Source organism: Chrysemys picta, chromosome 7 (assembly GCF_011386835.1).
Source record: "Chrysemys picta bellii isolate R12L10 chromosome 7, ASM1138683v2, whole genome shotgun sequence".
NCBI lineage: Eukaryota > Metazoa > Chordata > Testudines > Emydidae > Chrysemys > Chrysemys picta.
This window is the reverse complement of record NC_088797.1, coordinates 3,310,076-3,330,913: the sequence shown is the minus strand read 5'-3', so window position 1 is coordinate 3,330,913 and position 20,838 is coordinate 3,310,076. Positions and strand designations below refer to the sequence as shown.

Below are 20,838 nucleotides of genomic sequence, written 5' to 3'. Positions count from 1 at the left end.
TTTGTTTGAATGACTTACTAGATGTCCCCTTTCTATCAAGCAAGAGAGCATCAGCAGTTATCATCCATCCCTTGCTCTCTCTCTACTAGTGGATGCTAAATACTACATGTTAGGCATGGAATAGGTCCCCACAAAGGAGGGTTTATAATTGCATCCAACTTTAGTGTAACCTCTGATCAAATCTTGGAGCAACATTGAGGACACCTTTAGCGATTACTTCCTGGTTACTCAATGATAGGGCATTGGAGGAGCAAAGCGGTTTGATGTGATGTGCAGGGATATAAGATGATGTAAATTTTCCATGCAGTCTTATTGAATAACAATCCATCCTAAAATGGATACTATATTTCCCCCTTTCAAAAGACAGTCACGCATAAAACCAGTACGATTTTATTAGACAATTGTCATAGTCAGTGAGTTACCATATTTAATTACAATAATAGCGTTGTCAGTGAATGGCCTTCTCCCTTGCAACCCTCACGGCCGAAGGACAGCCCTACAACTGGCTCCTCACCTCAGTTTTCTCTTTGTTCCTCAATAATTCAAAAAGAAGCTTCTAGAAGTCTAATAGCAGCCCTTTTGGGGTCTGGTTTATTAATGTAGTTTAAAAATTAAACACAAATATCCTGTCCTGCTTTTAGCTGGGCATGGCCCCAAATGTCCTTGTTGCCGGAGGGTTTTCTTGTGGTGGGTAGACACTGGAGTGGATTGCCTGGGGAAGTTGTGGAGTCTCCATCTCTGGAGATGTTTGAGAGTAGGTTAAATAAATGTCTATTAGGGATGGTCTAGACGGTATTTGGTCCTGCCATGAGGGCAGGGGACTGGACTCGATGACCTCTCGAGGTCCCTTCCAGCCCTAGAATCTATGAATCTATGTTAGCAGTAATTCCAACCCTTCCCAGCTGGGACAACTACCTGGTCTTGGGGCCTTCTGTGCAGGAGTCTTTCTCACAACAGTCTCTCTACAACCTCCTGAGTTCGTTCTCCCCCTCCCTCCCTCCCCTCTCTGCAGCGTCCAGCTGCTCTTTACAGGGAATCACCTGCTCTAACTTAGCTAGCCCCGGCTCCTCTAGGGCAGCAGGGGCAAGCCACCCTATTACAAGCCTTAAAATAAAGGAAATGGAGAAGCATATCTGTTCCCAAAATAATAGGCACCTGGACCAGTACACAGATAGAGGAACAGAGGTCCCAAAACAATCAATGGATACTTATTTCATAGAGCTTTCTGATTGTTACTACAGCACAGACCTACAATAGGGCATATCAGGTTAAATCTATATGTAAGGGCTGTGCATTTATGCGTAAACATCTTTGCTACACTAATTTATAGAAACGTTATGTCCTCTGGGTACTGACCTATACTAGCCTCCTTCACGTTGGCATACTGCCTATCCCAGGCTCACTTTTCCCAATAAATCATTACCAAACAACAACTGGAAAAAGGGCTGCTGATTTATTTATGTGAAGATGGAATCATACTTTTGACCTTACTAATGACCTTCACCCAGTAATAACAGGCTATTCTTCTTCCATTAGTGTCCCTGTGGGTGCTCCACTGTAGGGGTGTGCATGCCCCCATGCTGCTGATCAGAGAATTTAAATAGCAGTCCATCCCGCCCACACATGTACGGCTCCCCGCCTCCCCCAAAGCTAGCCAGCGTGCGTGGGCATTCCCTCCTCAACCGCCCCGGGCTAGAGACAAAGCTAAGAGCTCTCTATTCATGGATTGTTAACTCCCTATAGTTTTTGTAAATTTTAGCTTCACTTGAAGCCTTTTTTTTTTAGTATCTTGTTTGGTTTTTGCTTGCCGTGCCAAAAAAAAGGAGAAAAGAGAAAAAGGGTTTGCCTCCCACCAACTCTGGTGGGGAGGGATTCCCCAGGCAAGAGTATGCCTGGCTCTCTAGCTGCAAAGAATCTACCCTGGTGTCGGATGGATGTTTGCTGTGCGTTGGTTGCCCGGGGGAAAACACAATCCACAAAAGTGTGGTTGGTGCCAGCAGCTAAAACTACCCCGAATAGGAACTCAACAAGGAAATAACACAACACATCTTTCGGAGGTGGGGAAATCCATCCATAGACCTATTTGTCACATGAGCAAATAAGAAATGCCCAGGATTCTGCTCACGAGCAGGACAGAGAATGCAATCACTGGGAGACGCGTTCCTGATAAAATGGAACGCCCCTCTCCTATAAGCTTTCCCTCCAATTCCTCTAATCTCCAGAGTCATACACAAAATACGAACCGACAGGGCCAAGATAATCTTCATAGTGCTAACATGACCCAGACAGACTTGGTTCCCTTACCTGAATCGCATGGCAATATGCACTCCATTCAATATCTCTCAACGGCACGATGTCTGTTGTCCTATGAGAGGAGAAGTCCTCTATCCCGATCCAAGGAAACTTCACCTGAGAGCGTGGCTCCTTCATGGCTCTGAGGGGATGAATTAACCTGTTTGGATCAAGTACAGCAAGTACTGATTAACAGCAGGAAACAAAACACATGACATACTTACCTCCAAAACTGGAAGAGATTTTCCATTTTCCAAAGCAAACAGGTATCAGCAAACCAGGCCCAACTCCCATTGATCCTGGAGTACCTACTATCGTTAAAGAAATCAGGACTGGCTAAAAACTCGATCAAGGTCCACCTCGCGGCAATAACCTCCTTCCACCAACAGATAGAAGAGACTTCCGTATTCACCCACCCGATTACAAAGATTCGTAACGAGCCTACAAAACATGTATCCGGACATTCATGAACCAACTCCGGCATGGGACTTAAACCTAGTGCTCAAATGCTTAACCAGAAAACCATTCGAACCCTTAGTATCTTGCTCTATGCTACATTTATCAATGAAAGTAGCATCCTTAATAGCCATCACATCAGCACGAAGAGTGAGCGAGATTGGGGCGCTCATGGCTCACCCTCCATACACAATATTCCACAAGGAAAAAGTGTCTCTGAGGACTCACCTAAAATTCATGCCCAAAATATGGTCCTCATTCCACTTTAACCAGCCAATTCACCTACCCACTTTCCACCCTAAACCACACAACAACCCACAAGAGGCAGCATTTCACACACTAGATGTCCGCCACACTCTGGCCTTGTACCTGGACAGGACAAAGACCTTTTGTAAATCCCCCAGATTGTTCGTATCAGCAACGGAAAGGTCAAAAGATGCAGCTATATCAACACACAAACTATCGAAGTGGATATCAAACTACGTCCACTTGTGCTTCCTTATGCAACACTGAAGCTCCAATGGGCATCAGAATACACTCGACAAGGACTGTAGCAACTTGTACAGCAGTCCTGCACAACGTGCCCATCCTTGACATACGCAGAGCAGCTACATGGGCATCTGAACACACTTTCACCGATCATTACGCAATCACGCTTAGCTCGAGCGCAGAAGCAAAATTAGGCTGCCCGGTCCTAGCAGCAGCTACACAATCAACTCCGAAGCCCCTTCCATCCACATGAGAGCACTGCTGTACATTCACCTGAAGTGGAGCACCCACAGGAACACCGCTCCATGAAGAAGAGAAGATTACTCACCTTTGTGCAGTAACTGAGGTTCTTTGAGATGTGGCCCCCTGTGTATGCTCCACTACCCAGCCTCCTCCCCTCTACTTCGGAGTAAGAATCAACTGCTCCACGGTAGAGAAGGAACTGAGGGGGTCAGGGTGTGCGCATGCCAGAAGAGGCGTCCGCGCCACCATGAGACAGCTACTGTGCACGTGAACGCCGACCAGACACTGCTAGCAAAATCTCCGAGCGACGGCACCGGAACGCACTGCCCCCTGCAGTGGAGCACCCACGGGGGACACATCTCGAACCTCAGTTACTGCACAAGCTGAGTAAACTTCTCTTATGCATCCATCCCTGGATCACATTTGCTGTTTTGGCCATAGCGTCACACTGGGAGCTGATGTTCAATTTATTAAAAAGCAACAGAGGGTCCCGTGGCACCTTTGAGACTAACAGAAGTACTGGGAGCATAAGCTTTCATGGGTAAGAACCTCACTTCTTCAGATGCAAGACTTCTGTTAGTCTCAAAGGTGCCACAGGACCCTCTGTTGCTTTTTACAGATTCAGACTAACACGGCTACCCCTCTGATACTCGTTCAATTTATTATCCACCATGAGCCCCAAATCATTTTCAGAGTCAGTGTTTCCCAGGATAGAATTGGTAATTTATTCAATAGGTGGCACAGTAATTGATATTGCAGCAGCTGGTTTGGTAATTGTTGGTATTCTGACTGGTAATTTTTTGTTAATTGATAATATAAAAGAATAAAATAAAATTTTGTAACCATTCCTTCAGACTGAAAAATTGAAATGTTCCATTTCAGTAGGGGTCCTGCAGGAACGTGTCAGTGTTGACCAACAGGCATTTCTAGACAGAGAGACTTTGTGTCAAAATTTTCATTCAGGTCTACTAAGGAGCCTTTACGAACTGTGTTCTTTCAGGTAACGATAGAGTTCTGTGCGGGAGAGAGTTACTAGAACTCCTGACATAACTACGTTTTCATATGAATTTATAGTTCTGTTCACTGGGCCCATTATTAAATATTTATTCCTCATGTAGATACTTAGACTGTGAACTTAGACTCCGCCACTTGGAGCTGATAGCAACAAACAAAGAAAAGGGAACAAAATCCAGGTGGCCAGTGCACCTGTTACAGCAAAATAGCTTGAAAACATCTTGGAAAGAAAGAGCCACCTTGTGCAACAGAGTGCCCTCTGAATATCTGTATCTACCTGGGTCTCCTGATGGTGCCCAATAATTTCATGCACCAAGCTGTACCAGAGAAAAATTGGAGGCTTAAAACAGAGCCAGTAATGCAGAACAGCTTTAGGGTACCTAGGAAAGCCTATATAAATCCCTTCGCTGAATAAGAGATTAGGCTGAAGATCACAATCCCCAACAGATGCAGCTGGGTTATTTCATGATCTGTGGTAGATCTTATTTCTCTCTACCTCTTGCTAAAATGTTTTAATCCGATCACAAGTGCAGATCAATATGAAGCAAACAGGTTTGGCATTGGTTAATGGGCTACCCAGCTGTACAGCATAGCTTCTGAAGGGTGCTTACTTTTCTACTCAAATCTAAACCACCTTCCTGTCTCATCTGCTGCCTTCTGATACAAAATACAGACACTATAATTTTGTCTTCTCCTGTTGTGTAAGGTTATTAATGTTCATAACAGTACTACATACTGACAGAAAAAATAACCTCTCCCAAATGATCTCTCTTCCTCTGCTCCTTCTCTGCAATTCTGCCTGTGGCCTGCTGCATCACCTAAACCTCCATCAGTCTAATTTTATCCTCTGGCAGGCTGAATTATGCAGCTGAGGTGGCAGTATGAATTCCAAACTTGAAATTTAAACAAATTCAGAATATCCTCAGGCAGCTAAAACTTAGTCTCTACCGTTCAAATGCATTTGGAGATAATGGCACCCGAAGTCGTCAGGCCAGTGAACTAATAACTTCATGGTATCACCTGAAGAGATGACATAATGAAAGCAAGACTTTTGGATATCTTACTGTAGTTTTTGCAGGGTGGAGTTGAATAGCTTGCTGACTTGAAAGGCAAAAGGAAAAGCTAACATAAAACTTCCTGCACCTCTTGCCTAGAGCTAACACATTGTCCTCTGCACCCAAGGAGTGAAATTTAAAATAAACCACTGATTGTTGAATTAGTCTGTTGGCCTCAATCCACAGAGATTATGCTGCAGTGGGGCTTTTCTGAACTGTTTATTTGCCAGAGATAAGGTTGTGGACAGCTCTTGGTGTATCTCACTGGAGCATGTTAATGGTACATAATCCAAGAAGGCTATAGCAATCACTGCACATAGTTGTTGGTGGCTAGGGCTTTGTGTCAGGACTTCCATGCCCAATATTGTAGCCTTGTGTATGTCATGAATAAATTATACATAATGTTTTTTTAAATGGAGCATGCAAATTTTTTTCTATTGGTTTTTTGAATAGCTGTCTGAGCTAGCATAGCTCATTTACTGTAAAACTGGGTTTGTCAAGATCCAAAGATGTTTCTTGAGACAAAAAATTGTAATGAAGGCTTAGAGTGGGCACAGTACATAGGGGGTCCATAATAACAAAAGGTGACTGGAACTACCATGTTAATATACTTCCCTTGGTTCCCCAGGAAAAACCCATTTCTATCTATTCTCTTTCCTTAAGCAAAGGCAAAAAGACCACTTTTTTGTAAAGGCCCTTTGCACAATTGTTATATAGTCTTCCAGTTGTATTTTAACCATATGATTCTCATTGAGTTTAAAAAGATTAAAGCAGCAGGCTGAATAAGTGTAAATTAAGAGGATTCTTTACAAAGAAAATAGTCAACAATATTGATAAATTACTAATTTTTCTAAAGATTTTTTTTTAATCTATGTTTGGAGTAGAGGAATGGGCGAGTTAGCAATTACTGGGCATGCATGCGCTAGAGCAGTAATAGGCTTTCTAGTATTCACTGTAACAATTACTGTCCATATTAACATTTATTAGTTACCCCCTTGTTCTGCAACAAGCTGTAGAAACGTTGGTTTCTTTAACTTTTTAACAATTTTTGGGGAGGGCCACTATTTTTTACTGGAAGGATCCTCTATTCCATTACAAATGACACAGCTTGCTGCTTTATCTCTTTAAAGGTGACCTGCCAAGGAAAACAAAAATTGGATTAGTGATCCTTTCTGCTTCTTTATGATGGATAAGGAAGGTCTGCAAGTTTTCTTTTAATTTTGCTTGTCTTGTCTAGCCTGGAAGACCCTAGTAACTGGAGAACTATTGAAATGACAACATTAGAGTCAAGAGACTAATATTAGAAACTGAGAGGGACCTGTTTACTACTTTTGACTTTATTCAGACTTATCCTTTTCCAGAATATTAGTCATTGAAGGAAGTTATCTTTTTGTTATATGTTATCAACACTATAGCTTCATTTAAGGTCTGAGGAACCCCTCCCTGAATCTTCCAGCAAAACCAGTGTGATATCTCCAGTAAAAAGAAATTAAACCAACCACTCAAATCTTTCAGACTTTAATACGTGATAAAGAAGCAAGAGGTGCAATTTTTTTTGAAAATTCCCTTGCATGCTCCTTATAAACTTGGGCTGCTAATCATTTGATAAGTAGAATCAGGGCCGTCCCTAGGGGGGATGCGGGGCTGGGGGCGGAAGTGACGAATCCGTCACTTCTGGGACTGACCGCGCCGGCCAATTGCACTAGCCCCTTCGGGGCCCCCAAAGCGCGGGGCCAGGAGCGGTTGCCCCGATTTGCCGTACCCAAGAGACAGTTCTGAGTAGAAGAGAATTCAGTGGGTGACAGTGTGTTGAACACATCTCAGAATCAAGTCAGTAATGAAACTCACTTGAAATGCAAAACCAATGCTTTCTCTGAAGTAACTTGGGTTCTTTCTTGGGGCTGGTCTACACTGGGGGGGGGGAATCGATGTAAGATACGCAACTTCAGAATAGCATAGCTGAAGTGGACGTATCTTAGATCAACTTACCTCCTGTCCTCATGGCCCGGGATCAATGGCTACGGCTCCCCCGTCGACTCCGCTTCTGCCTCTCACTCTGGTGGAGTTCTGGAGTCAACAGGGAGCACGTTCGGGGGTTGATTTATCGCGTCTAGATGAGATGCGATAAATCGATCCCCGATAGATCGATTGCTACCCGCCGATCCGGCGGGTAGTGAAGACGTACCCTAAAACGCTAGTGAGAATATTAATCACATATTAGTTAGTTTGTTAAATCTTCTGAAAGGTTAATCTGGCAATTGGAACTGCAAAATAAATTAAATCAGCTAAGACCATGTTTGTGGAAGAATAGTTCTCTCTGTCTCTCCCCCCAGTCCATTTTATATTCAATCATGTTCTAATAGAAATGCCCTGGATTAGCATGACCGATCTTTCCATGCAGCAGACCTAGAGATTATTTCAATTAGCTAACATTTGTGTAGAAGATACATGAGTGGTTCAGATTTCTCTTAAAAATGAATGGGTTGATTGCTAGGATCTATCAGGTGTAGTCCTATTTACCACTGCCATGCACAGACAGTTCCCTGCAATCAGGTGTGAGTTGTCTTTTTTTTACCCCTTTGTTTAATCTCTGTGACTGTGGTGATTTGAATACCTGTGCCAAAATTTACTGATACGTTTCAACTGCGTTCTTAAACTTCCTTGGCCTTCAAAGAATTCTTGGCAGAAAAGAAATTTGCTGCTCCAAAGTCTATAATAGGAAAGAGCATGTCTGAAGAATATTTGGAATAGTTGGGTAATAAAAAGAGTTGTTTAGAGAATTTATCATCTTTTACAAAATGTATATAATGTTATCAAACTCCTTTAAAATGGTAAACTTAATATTTTGGATCTTTGTACGACATGCTGCTTTTAAGACTAAGAAATGGTAATGAGCGCTTGGAGCCTTTAATTTATGATGTATCTGACAGCATTGTAGTGAATTGAATCCGAGATGCGTGTGATTATGTCTGCATGCTGAAAATAAACCAGCTGGTATTTGTTCTAAAAGTGTTCAGAGAACGCCCTCTCGTTAATGGCCCATGGCCTGATCTGGCATCTGGTAAACTAATACATTGTCATCCTTACAGCGAAAGTCACCACAAATCATTAACGATTCCAAAACCGTCCAGCATCTTATGCTGTCTAAAATGCACCAATTACTGTGAAAGTGTTCCTATTAGCAGCATGATTGAATGATAGTAACCCAAGAGTAACTTATTAGCAGAAACTCTTCATACAAAGACAGTAGTGAACTGCTCATTACAGTGCTTGTTTGTCCCTCTTAATCAAGGTGGGTGGTGGTAGCAGTATTTATTTAATGTTGATATTACATACAGAAGCACCCAGAGGCCCCAATTGGATCGGGGTCCCGTTATCCTAGATGCTGTACAAACACATACAAAGAAAGGGTCCCTGCACCAGAGTTTACAATCTAAGGGCCAGATTCTGCCATTTCTGCTCACTCCATTGATTTCAAGGGGATAACTTGTGGAATAAGGTACCTCTTCTTGGGTGAGGTTCTTTGCTGTGCCTCTGACGGTATGTCTACAATGCCCCCACCCCCAAAGGAAGTGCCCATTACTGGGGTTAGAGTAGCAGTGAAGACATGGCATCTTTGGTTTTAATGCTGGTTAGTGGCATGAGTTAAAGCCTGGAGGGGAGCCTGAGCTGAATTTGAATTGCTAATCAGAGTTAGAAGCTGAATGGCGGCGCCTTCACTGCCATGTTAGCCCGAGTTAGCTAAAGCGAATTAAGAACATACCTTTACGCAGGGCCAGCTCCAGGGTTTTGGCCGCCCCAAGCAGCCAAAAAAAAAAAGCCGCGATCGTGATCTGCGGCGGCAATTCGGCGGAAGGTCCTTCACTCCCAGGCGGAGTGAGGGACCGTCCGCCGAATTGCCGCCGAATACCTGGACGTGCCACTGCTCTCCGGAGCGGCCGCCCCAAGCACCTGCTTGAGAAGCTGGTGCCTGGAGCCGGCCCTGCCTTTACGTTTGCAGCTGAATGGCGGCGCCTTCACTGCCATGTTAGCCCGAGTTAGCTAAAGCGAATTAAGAACATACCTTTACGCAGGGCCAGCTCCAGGGTTTTGGCCGCCCCAAGCAGCCAAAAAAAAAAGCCGCGATCGTGATCTGCGGCGGCAATTCGGCGGAAGGTCCTTCACTCCCAGGCGGAGTGAGGGACCGTCCGCCGAATTGCCGCCGAATACCTGGACGTGCCACTGCTCTCCGGAGCGGCCGCCCCAAGCACCTGCTTGAGAAGCTGGTGCCTGGAGCCGGCCCTGCCTTTACGTTTGCAGTTCAGACATCCCTTAAAAGTGGAGGCGAAGGCAGCCTTGCCATCCTCATGCCCTCCTGATTCTGGGCTGCTCTGGAAGCCGGAGCAGCCTCCAGAATAATTTTGATAGTCCTTGGAGTTCGTGTAAATTAGTCTCCTTGGGTGGGTCTGTGTGAGAATGAGAATCTCATTTGTGATCAGGAGTGGCAGAAACTGCCATAAGGTAACAACTGCAACGTGAAGGATGTGATGAGAAGGATACAATCATATCCATTCAATGTTTTATACGTTTGCATTTAAAAAATTGTTATAAAGTATCAACTATCCTCAGCAGTCCCTTAACCCAACCATTTGTTTTTGGATGAATTCTTAGAGGTGGGGCTACATAAGGGATTTGAACAAGAGACTGAGTCTTCATTGAGGTAACATATATAGGTATAGAGATATGTTGTTAAATTAATCTGATTCCACACCCACGTGAATATTTTTAGGTAACAAACGTAGTATTTGTCTGTGGGCTTCTCAGTTTTCTACTTAATGCTGCATAGACTTAACAAAACAGAAAATTTTTTCTTCCAAAAAAGCCCTTTTCATTTTGAAACATTGCTTAGCAGATCATTCTATAATATAGCTAAATGACTCAAAATGTGTAGGCTACATGTAGGTAGCAAAAATGTCAGAGAGGTGGAAAACCTTGTGCATTAATTATTATAAATATCATGTGCATCTCAGATTTTTCTGTATATTATCCTGCTTGGCTGCATGGAGTTAATTCAAAGGCGGCTGCAAGGGGAAAATAAAACAATGGTGAAGTTGTGGTACTATCCTAGAGAATGTCAAGTGTCATTGGGGAGGCTATTAATGCGGGAATACCCATGCTGGCCAAGTGTACTCTTCTCAGGCCAAACCTAGGATCAAAGGGGATACTAACACCTAAAGCTGCTTGCCTAGGCAGGGACACTGGGATGGGGCTGAGTGGATTGTGAGCAGGGAGTGTCATTGAGCACTGACAGGGATGCAAGAAGACATACTGAGTGAGAGACAGACACAGCCTGGTGCAGCTGTGAAATCTGCTTCTCCAAACCCAGAGATGAAGGTAACTGGCCTGAATGGAACTTAATGACGCTTGCAAGGAAAGATTAAGGTTGCTTTCGGTAAAGGGGAATAGGTATATAGGCCTTTATTGTTTTTTGCCTTTTGTTCTGTGTGCTCTGTACCTTTTGGTTACTGAATAAATACTTCGTTCTAAAGAATCTGTTTTTGAGTCACTGTGATCAGCTGTGGTCATCGGCGCCTGAAAGAAAAGGGCTGATGGGTGCCAAACACAATTGGGCCTGTTACATTAACACAGTTGGTAAATAGCAGGGCTGCAACCCAGAGTGGGTTGCACTGTAGGGTTACATTTTTGAGAGAGGTGAGGGAAGCTATGCCTGTCATTTGAGGTGTGCACTTGGGAGAGATTCAGAGAGGTCTAAGACACAGCTCGCCCTGTAACCACGGCACTCAGTAACATTTGTGGTTATGTAAACTAAGGTAAAGACAATTGCATCTCATGCTCTGTCATGTAAACTGATTGTTGTATGTGTCAAAGTATTCTTCCTACTAAAAGTGTTAAGTTTAGTGTGTACTGTTTTCTGTTTATTCCTATACTATAAGATAAATAGGAAAGCTTAAAAGAAATTATTCTTATGAGGCTAAAAGGAGTGTTGGAGAACTGTGAAATGCAGAATGAAAAGGGTACTTTCTGAGGTTCAGTAATTCCTTTCTGCTCCAGCATAGATCAATTACATTGTCCATCATGAACATGATGAGGTATCTCAATGTGAGCAGGGACTGAAACAAAGTAAGACATATGAATCCGCTGGTGAAACTGGGTAATTATTCAGGTAACTCCCTCGCGGCACCCTTCCCATCTCTTCCCCCCACTCCCCGGGCCATGTTCCCTAAGAAAAGAATCATGGAATGAAATGCTTATAAACCTACACATTGTTTAATCTGTTTGTTCATTATAGCACTCCCACCCCACTTTTGTCTGTTTAGATGGTAAGTCCTTCAGGGCAGGGATGGTCTCTTACTCTGTTTCTACAGTGCCTAATACAATGGAGTGATGATCTTGGCTGGGGCCTCTGGATGCTACTGCCATACAAATTAATAAGAATAAAAAATTATGCACCTGATTTAGCAAACATTCCCAGACAAATGGTGGGTACCGCCAGGAACTCAACAGCTTTAAGAATCGGTCTGGTCTTCACCATTTGTTGTTTTGGTTGTTGGTTCCTAAAGCTGCTGTTTCACACTTGTCATCTTCCTGATCATGCCTGAAACCAAAAGAAGGAAGATAACTCAGAACTGAGTCTGAAACTTTGTTCTTAACTTACCCCATTAGGTGTGGTACATACTGCCAATTAAAGCTGGTCAAAAAAATTTCATCAGAACAATTTTCCTACAAAAAAATTCCTTTTGGGTGGGAGGGGGGCAGAAATTGGTTTTACCAAAATTTTGTGATTTGATTTTTTCCCCTCCCCCTTCCCCCACCCCTCATCGGGGAAAATTGGAATGATGGCTCTCCGGCAGCCAGCCTGCCATGTTGTTATGAATTCCACTTTTATAGATAGATTCATTGATTCTAAGGCCTGAAGGAAGCATTGTGATGATCTAGTCTGACCTCCCATATAGCAAAATTATTCCTAGAGCAGATCTTTTGGAAAAAATCCAATCTTGATTTAGCAATTGTCAGTGTTGCAGAATTGACCATGACTTTTGTTCCATTGTTCCAATGGTTAATTACCTTCACTGTCAAAAATTTACGCCTTATTTCATGTCTGAATTTGTCTAGCTTCAACTTCCTGCCATTTGATCATGTTAGACTTTTCTCTGCTATACTGAAGAGCCCTTTCTTAAATAGTTATTCCCAATGCAGATACTTGTAGACTGTGATTGTCACCCTTTATATTTTCTTTGTTAAATAGATTGATCTCCTTGAATCTACCACTATAAGACCTGTTTTCAAATCCTTTGATCATTCTTTCAGCTCTTCTCTGAACCCTTTCCAATTTTTCAACATCCTTCATGAATTGTGTGCCCCAGTACTGGACACAGGATTCCAGTAGCAGTTTCACCATTGCCAAATACAGAGGTAAAATAACCTCTCTGCTCCTACTGTAGATTCCCTTGTTTAGGTATCCCAGGATCACATTAGCTGTTCTGGTCACAGCATCACACTGGGCACTGATATTCAGCTGATTATTGACTATAATTCCCAAATCTTTTTCAGAGTTACTGCTTCCCAGGATAGAGTCCCCCATCCTGTAAGTATGGCCTAATCTCTTTGTTCCTAGATGTATATGTTTAGCCATCTTAAAATGCATATTGTTGGCTTGTGCCCAATTTACCACATGATCCAGATCATTCTGAATCAGTGACCTGTTGTCTTCATTACCACTCCCCCAATTCCTGTGCAAACTTCATCAGTGATTTTGTTTTTCTTACATGTCATTGATAAAAATGTTAACTAGCATAGGGCCAAGACCTCGCTGGAAACACACCCACTTTCTATCAGTGAAATTGACAAAAAGCTTTCCTTTATGGTTGCTGAGGCTTGGTGCCTTGACTGCCTCTCAGCTTGCAAAATTATGTGGAGGAAGCTATCGACTGATGTCTCTGTCTCTGCCATTCAAGGTGCTGGAGCAGCTTATACTTCAGCGCCACTCCCCGCCCCCAAGTGGAGTTAATACATAGTGTTAAGCAAGGAGGCTTTCAGAGAGGTTGTAGCCCCTGTGATCAAGTGTTAGCTTTGACAACATTCATTGACCGGTTTTTCAGAAAAACCTGGAGATGGGAGCTGTATTTCTGGACTTTGCAGCAGCATCTGACACAGTCTGGCACATGGGGCTCTTAGTCAAATTGTCACGAGCACTCCCAGCATGGGTGGTTAATGTTGTTGACCTTCTCCACTGCAACAGACATTTCTGAGTGCACCTGGGAGACAGAGTTACTGCGTGGAAAAGCCTACCGCAAGGCTCTGTGCTGGCACCGACTCTCTTCATCCTATACGCAAAAGATCTTCCGCTCACCCAGCCCCTCAAGTTCACATATGCAGATGACATTTGTTTAGGCGTCCAAGCACTGTCACTCCCAGAGCCTGAAGACTCCCTAACCCTGTCTTGAGTAAGATGGCCAAATAAAGTAGTTGTTGGTATTTACAACCAAGTGTGGCCAAGACAGTTTTGAATGTTCTATCTTTATAATGCCAGAACAGCTCAGGAACTGAATATCTCTCTCTATGGACATTGCTTGGAACAAGAATCCCACCCAGTCTACCTTGGAGTAACCCTACATAGGTCTCTTAACCACCTGACGAAAACTCTGGCTAAGGGGAGGACAAATAACAACCTTCTAAGTAAATTGACTGATGCTTCATGGGGAGAAAACACTCAAACTCTCCTATTCTCTGGGTTAGTCCTCTGTTACTCTGCAGCAGAATACTTTGGTCAGGTCTCGCTCCATTCATCTTGCATCAAGTTGGTTGATGTGCAACTGTAGAATGGTTGAGAAGATCTGGGCAAACCCAGCCTACTGCTATACACAGACCTCTGCGACCACCCAAGAGCACACTTGACATCTAGGCACTCGTTGTGGGACCACTTTCTCTGTCCAAATTTCTTTGCTAGGTTGATATGGCGTGAAGAATTGCTTGTAGCTGACGTCAGACACCAGTCTCTCACTACTGACCAGACTAGGTGTGTACCCAGCTTTGATTTGCCATGCCGCTTAGGTATTCTTCTAGACCATTTTTGAACATGGCAGGATGAATGTGCAGCCAACCTTCATACCTGGGGCCAATGAGGGAATCCCACATATGGCTGTGGCTAAAGACAATTTCACACATCACTGACTGTCCATGACCAGATTTGATTGTGGTCTAAGGGCTCTGCACTTCGTTGAAGAGGCTGCCACAAATTAGCTTGGCAAGCTTCACATTTGATCATCATCAGCAGCTTCCTCCACAGTTCTAGGGCTGGAGAGGCAGAGAGCCACGGTACAGTTTCACTGGCTACAGAGCTGGTGGGAAGGCTGAGCAGCTGAGCTGTCTGGTCCCAGAGCTCAGAGGAGGTGGGAAGCCAAAAGATTGTTTCATTTCTTCCACAATGGAATTTTTCTGGAAAACCCTTCAAAAAATTCATGCTTTGAGGTTTTGTCCCATTTTGGGATGAATTTTTTCAAATAGAGGGATTTCTGTTTCCCAGCCAGCTCTGTTGCCTGTCCATAAATGATACCTGAATTACACCCCCATTTTGCATGACAGATCATAATAGTTTTGCATTGTTGTAACTGTGTTGGTCCCAGGATATGAGTGAGATGTGTGAGGTAATATCTTCTATTGGACCACCTTCTGCTGGTGGAACGGACAAGCCTTTGAACATTACAGAGCGCTTCAGGTCTGGAGAAGGTAAGCAGAGTGCCTGAGCTAAATGCAAGTTGGGACAGACGCTGTGGGAGATAATAGCCCACTTCATTTTAAGTTAAGGGTTAGCAAGCAGTCGGGTGTGTTACAAATTATGAGCCATAAAACCAGTGTATATGTTTAGTCTCTGGTTTTTAGTGTCTAGCAGAGTTATGAATTTAAACTCCCAGGCTCATCTTTTGAAGATATTGTGCAGATTTCCTTTTGAGAGTGAGGGCTGAGAGGTCAGATATGGAGTGACTGCTTTGTGAAAAGTTTTTTGCCTATGGGTGTTAAGGTGTCTCTGTCTATCATTTTTCTGTGTGAGTTCATTGGAGAGCATAATTGATGTTTTTGTTGGGGCAATGGATGCGCTGTATGAGGTATACCACATGTTTGATAGGCATGTGAAGGATCTCTGGATCTTAAAAAGTATTTGGGAGGGGGGATATTGATCATTCAACATCTAGTGCATCAGATGCTTAACAATCTGTCCAAAATTGTATTTGGCTCAGACACTCTGGGTATTTTCCAGAGACCTGAAGAAGAACTCTGTGACACTTGAAAGCTTGTCCCTTACACCAACAGAAGTTGGTTCAATAAAAGATATTCCTTCACCTACCTTGTCTTTCAGATTTCAATAAGGCATTCCAAGTCAAATGCTGAATTACAGCACACTTCTGAATTGTGGAAAATCTTGTTGCCTTCAATAGTGGTCTTGCCTTGTTGAGTGACAGGTTTTGGCTTGCTGTTATTTCCAGTATGGTTTTATGATACTTTATGTAGGTTAGTTGAAGTGGTATTTTAAAGTGGAGGTTAGCTATGACTTAGAATTTCTTGGCTTTTGTTAGCGAACAGGTAAAAAGAGTGAAGAATGACAAAAGTTCTTACATTGTTGTAGCTGTGTTGGTCCCAGAATATTAGAGAGACAAACTTTCAAGCTACACAGAGCTCTTGAAGATCTGAAGTCCTCTTTGTAGCTCAAAAGCTTGTCTCTTACTAGCAGAAGTCGGTCCAGTAAAATATATTGCTTCACCCACATTATCTCTCTCAAAGACATTTCAAATGATAAATAAAATTGTACTAGCTATTATGAAGCTCATTAAGGCCTCGTGCATGGCTTTGTCATGAACCCACAGAAAAGCGCAGCAAGTTGTGCTTCCCCAGTAGTAGCTTTAGCGGGAGATAGTGACTAAAGCTGGATGGGAAACGGTTTTCCCATCCCACAAGAGTTTGAGATTTCACAATTTTTTCCTGTCCTGAACTGGGACAAAAAGTCAGTCTCCAATTTCTGCAGATCAATAATCCAAATTGTTTTCTTGATGCAGTTAACTGAAACATCCCGTGTTGATTTTGAATTGTTTTTTTTTAATTATTTAACCTTTTTACAAATATTGAAACAATTAGTTAAACTGAAAACAAAACTTTTCATTTTGAAGGTGACAAGCCAGGACCTATCAACAACTTCAAACTCCTCCCCCCAATATTTCTGGAGTGAGACGCATTGAAACCAACCCTTCCCCACAAACTGTTTCAGTGCAGATGAATTGACATTCCCGACCTGCTTTACTTGTGGCTCGGAGAAGGAGGGAGAGGATGTAAATGTGCTGGATCTGTACTTTCTGCTGCAGTGTATGTCGTGCCAGTGCCACTGTGCTGGCTGGTACACTGGTCTGTTCCCAACCTCTTTGCCCACCTGTGTGCTGGTGGGAGCTGGTGTCTCTATGGAACATGCGTCCCTTCCCATGATATATTTCCCCTTATGCCCATGCACCTCCACACTATCTAGGCCACACTTTGGCCCTACCTGTTGAAAGACCGAGTGTGTAACATGCTTGAAAAACATAGTCTGCATCCGCTTGCAGTGGCTAATCCAAATACAGACGCCCCCCGACTTACACAATCGTTCCGTTCCGGAAAGCCTCGCATAACTCGCATTTTGCGTAAGTTGGAAATTTATACCCAGACATTATGCACAAATTTACGCAACTTGAAAATCCTATTCTGGCTTATGGAACTTTTTCCGTTATTGCGAATTTGCATAAATTGGGTCTTGCGTAACCCGGGGAGCATTTGTGGACAGTAACAGCCTACTGTTGCCAGCTAATGGAATGGCACATTTAGCTCAAGCAGTAGATGTCTGTGCTCTAGAGTTGAATGTTCGGAGTTAAAACCTTCCTGCTAATCCTTGCTAAGGATCGTTCGATAAGTATGCATAAAAATTATATATATTTGAGATTGGCAACCATATTGGATAATAGCCTTTGCTTAAAAAGTCTCAAACTACTAAACCAAAACTTATTCTGAGACTGGAAAAAGTTAAGTAAAGAAAGGATCTCAAATAGTAGAACAAAGTTTGTTGTGATGTTTCCTGTCCTGCTGAAACCAGTAAGTATCAAAAATAACACTAGACAGGAATGTGAGGGAGTGGAATCTCTAAAGCCTTTGTTTGAAATATTGGGGTCTCGCTATTAGATGCTTCATGTTAGTTTGGTATCAGATGTCTTTTATTGGCATTATGCTAGCCACATATTATCTGATGTAGCAGACAGTACATAGGAAAATAACGTGGGTGACTTAAAAAAAACAACACACTTCTCAAAACCCATTTTCCAAAAGGCCAGTCATCTCTGCACGATAATTCTGTCCTCCAGGTGCATATCGCCTTTTTAAAGTTTATATCCGTTGTTCCAAAGGCTACTTTGGCTGGTTTATTTTCTATTGTAGCTATTCTATGTGTAAAGCACTTTTTCCTAAATTCTTTTCGTGGATGACCTTTCCGTAGCTTAAGTTCATGCCCTTTGTTCTTATATTTGACATGAGCTCATATAACCCTGTAGAGTCTCCTTTTTTTTTTCCCCTTCAGAATTCTGTATGCCTTAGTGTGATCCCCTGTTAATTTCTTTTCCAAAGAACAGACCTAGTTTCTCTAACCTTTTTGAATATCTCAAATCCTCCAGAACCTACATGATTCTGGCTGACCTCTCTTTTTTGTCTTCTCCATTTCTGTGCTGCCCTTTTCATAAAGTGGTGGTCAGAACTGTGCACATTATTCTAAATGTGCCCCTCTCAAATTGCTCCTACACCGCACTGTATAGTGTTCCTGTGATTTACTGTATATTTTATATTCCTATTTATGTATCTTAAAATTGTTTGATTTTTTTAAAAATTATTTTTAATGCTTAGTGCCAAAGGATTTAATGTTTTATCCACCACTCCCTGAAGTCTTTTCTTGTAACGTATGACCTTTCAGGGAAAAATTTTCAAACTTATGCTCCCAAAGTTAGTAACTTAACTCCCCAGGCAATTAAAGAAGTGGGTTGATTTCCGAGTTGCTGGGCATCTGCAAGTCATGTTGAGGTTGCTTGGTTCTTCTGAAAATGTGGCCATCTTTATTTATCTAACTTTAGGTGCCCACATTGACAATTTTGGCCTGACACTGTATCCTTTCTCTCCTTCCTGTCACTAGTCTAATTCTCACATTTCTCTCGGTTGAATTCATTATTTTCATACTTAGGATAATATATTATTAAGGATAATAAGAGTAGTGTTTTAGTATACATACAATATGGTGCTTGGTCTGGTCTAGCCAGGCCATTCTGAATCTTTCTTTCTTTCTTTCCAGTTGCTGACTGATCCCATCTGTTCTTTTGAATCCTTAAACTGATTTTAGGGATTCAGACCTGTAGGTAACGAATGTGCTGTAGGAACTGAATTAAATCTGTTTTGATTTTTCCTGTACACCAATCCCCTCCCTTTTATCCAAATTGCCGCCTATATTTGAGATTCCAACTAGTTTTTCATCCAATAAAGTAGCTCTCTAAGTATGTCTACGCTATAGAAATGATACCAGTATAACCCCGCAATGTAGATGCATCCTATACTGGAAGGGGTTTTTCCATCTGTGTAGGAACAAATAATGGTAGCTATGTTGCCATAGCTGCGTCTACACTGGGGGTTAGGTAGGCTGGCATAGCTATGCCTGTCAAGTAGGATATTTTTCTTTCACAGCCCTGACCCACATAGCTATGTCAATCTAATTTTTAAGTGTAGCCCAAGCCTCACTATGTTACATTTATGGTAGCCAGAGTTTGCCTGAATAAAGGTAAATTTATGTCTATAGCTCCCTTCCCATCAAGTCCTTTGGTAGTATCCTCAGAAGCATTTATCAGATTATTGCCAGAGAATCTTCCATTGTGAACCCTTGACTATCTTTTAATAAAATCAGTATTGTCTAGATATTTCTATCTTTTTGTCCCAGATCAGGGTATCTGGGGCCTGAAGAAGCTTGTTGCCGTAAAGCTAAAAAATTATTAGATTCTAGTAAAGTGGTTTCTGACACCCTGCATGATTTATGTTGGATTATGTAAGTGTCTTGGCCCTGATTCTACAAGGTACCTATACCCATGCCTGTCTTTAAGCATGTGTGTGGTCCATGTATTTCAGCTATTAACTGTAAAACTATTCTTTGGTTCACCTTTCTTTAATGTTAGATGTCCATTTCCATAACGGTTTGTTTACCTTTACACCACCTATGTATCTATTTGTGAATATATACTATATAGCTTTGACTATGTATCTTTATGACAATACATACGGTAAAGTTTCCTTTTATTAATGTGCTCTGTAATGCTCATCCACAAGCCCCAGTTCATGTCTGTTACCTTGCTCCAAGGGAAGGGGGAGAGGTTTAACGATTACTACGTAAATTCAGTTTTCCCTTTTTAAAATAACTGAATAAGAAAGAGTCACATTTTTGGAGAGTAATTCATATGTTCATTTCCTCATCAAAATATTGTGTGAAATTTAATCCAAAATAACCTTTCTATAGGTTTTTAACTATCCTACACAACTTACTAGATAATTAGATTCTCGCTATTGAATTATGTCGTGCGATTTTAAAAAGATATAGAAAAGTTATCAATTTCTAATATAAATGAGAGCGTACTGTAGAAGTTAGTCTAAAAACATATCTATAGAAATGTACTGGTTTTGTGCTTGTTAAATGCTGTAAGATATTTCCATAAATTATTCTTAACATAATTCATAGAACAGTGCCTCCACTGTTGATTTTCTGCCAATGAATCCTTCGGTTAAATAGTTTAGTTCTTATCTTGTTCAGTGAATTAATATATTTTGAAGTGGCTATTTAAGCCGCTCTTGTGGCTTGCAAAATGCCAGTGCCCTGCTTGGTGCTAACCATTTCCTGGAGAATGGATACAATTTCATCTCATTTTGGAAAGATCAGCCCCTGCTTTGGAACTCCACCAGTGAAATGTGAGTTGGGTATCCCAGCACTGAGAGAACCTCAGGTTGATTGCATGGACATGCGCAGTGCAGGCAGATTGGAAGTTTAACTATCAAAGTGGCTTCAGGATTGAGCCCTTGGGCTATTACTAGGGCTGTCAATTAATCACAGTTAACTTACGCAATTAACTCAAAATAATCGTGATTAAAAAAATCGTGATTAATCCCAGTTTTAATTGCACTGTTAAACAATAGAATAGCAATTGAAATTTATTAAATATTTTTGGATGTTTTCTACATTTTAAAATATATTACTTTCAAT

At 42.1% G+C, this 20,838-nt stretch overlaps 1 protein-coding gene across 9 annotated transcripts in view; it reads left to right on the top strand.

Moving 5' to 3' along the window:
* FHIT (fragile histidine triad diadenosine triphosphatase) overlaps positions 1–20,838 on the top strand; it is a 1,007,374-nt gene that overhangs the window by 251,496 nt on the left and 735,040 nt on the right. For 2 of the 9 annotated variants that reach the window (XM_005297876.5, XM_065550627.1), the window contains one exon: positions 13,101–13,134. The exons of the other annotated variants lie outside the window; for them this stretch is intronic. The gene's annotated coding sequence lies outside the window, so the exon portion shown is untranslated. The remainder of the gene's footprint in view (positions 1–13,100; positions 13,135–20,838) is intronic. 9 annotated transcript variants of the gene reach the window in all.